Raw genomic sequence first — 1,013 nt, 5'->3', positions numbered from 1 at the left:
AGAGGGGGGAAAAACTCTAGTTGGCTAAGTTTAATTGGACTTCAGCATCTAGCTCTTACCCTGGACAAAGGCACATATGTATCCACATTAGAAAATATGGAAGTGGCCAAAGGGATAAAGGAATCAGAGCTTTAACCAAACAGGGTAACTGCATGATTTCTAGAAAGTGCTAGGGTCTTAGTTTCTGGTTCCCAATTAGTTAATGTGCCTTGCTCAAACCATCTGACTTCTCTGGGTCTGTTTTCTCTAAAGTGGGGTAGTCATATGTGCCCCACTTGTGTCACAGTAGCTGTGTTAGGACCACATGAAACTGTGGATGTTGAAGGGCTTTACAGGATAACTGAAAAGACTAAGTGCATGAGATGATATTTCTTCCACTGTAATAAAACAGTGACATGGATATGCTATTGAGGAGCATTGGAAAACTGACAGGACAGAGGCTACTTGAGGACTCAGTGAGGTCAAGGAATACTTCTTTGGCAGGAGAAGCAATAGAAGAATATCAAAATGGTATTTGTTCACTCTAGTGCAGGATGTTGATGCCAGGGGGTAGTGAGGTGGGGTATGGGAACTGTACTTTCTGCCTAGTTTTTCTGTCAACCTAAAACTGCTCTTAAAAAATATATTTTTTAAAGCATTTGTCAGAGAAATTCAGTCCCCTACCTATAGCGATTTTGCAGTTTTGGTGTTGCATGTTACTCAGGAGGGCAAGCCAGACAAGTAGTCAAAGGCAGCAGAGAGAAAATATTTTACAGAGGAAGATTTAACAAGTCCTGGCCATTTCCAAGATTAAGTGTATTTGGGGGGGACCCCAGAAAGTTGGGTGACTGGATCCTAGGGCTCCCCTACTGACTCAGAAAAAGGAAGATGACTTCAGTGGTGGCAGATGAGGGAGTCAGATAAAGCTCTGGTGGATTTTATGCCCTTAGGTTGTTCTGAGGCTCAGTGATAATGAAAATCTGCCATTCACCCTCTCTGACTTTGATTATGGATTGGAGAATATATCTATGTCT

Source organism: Galeopterus variegatus, unplaced genomic scaffold (assembly GCF_000696425.1).
Source record: "Galeopterus variegatus unplaced genomic scaffold, G_variegatus-3.0.2 Scaffold4729, whole genome shotgun sequence".
NCBI classification, from domain to species: Eukaryota; Metazoa; Chordata; class Mammalia; order Dermoptera; family Cynocephalidae; genus Galeopterus; species Galeopterus variegatus.
The sequence above is the reverse complement of the archived record's forward strand: the minus strand, read 5'-3'. Positions refer to the sequence as shown.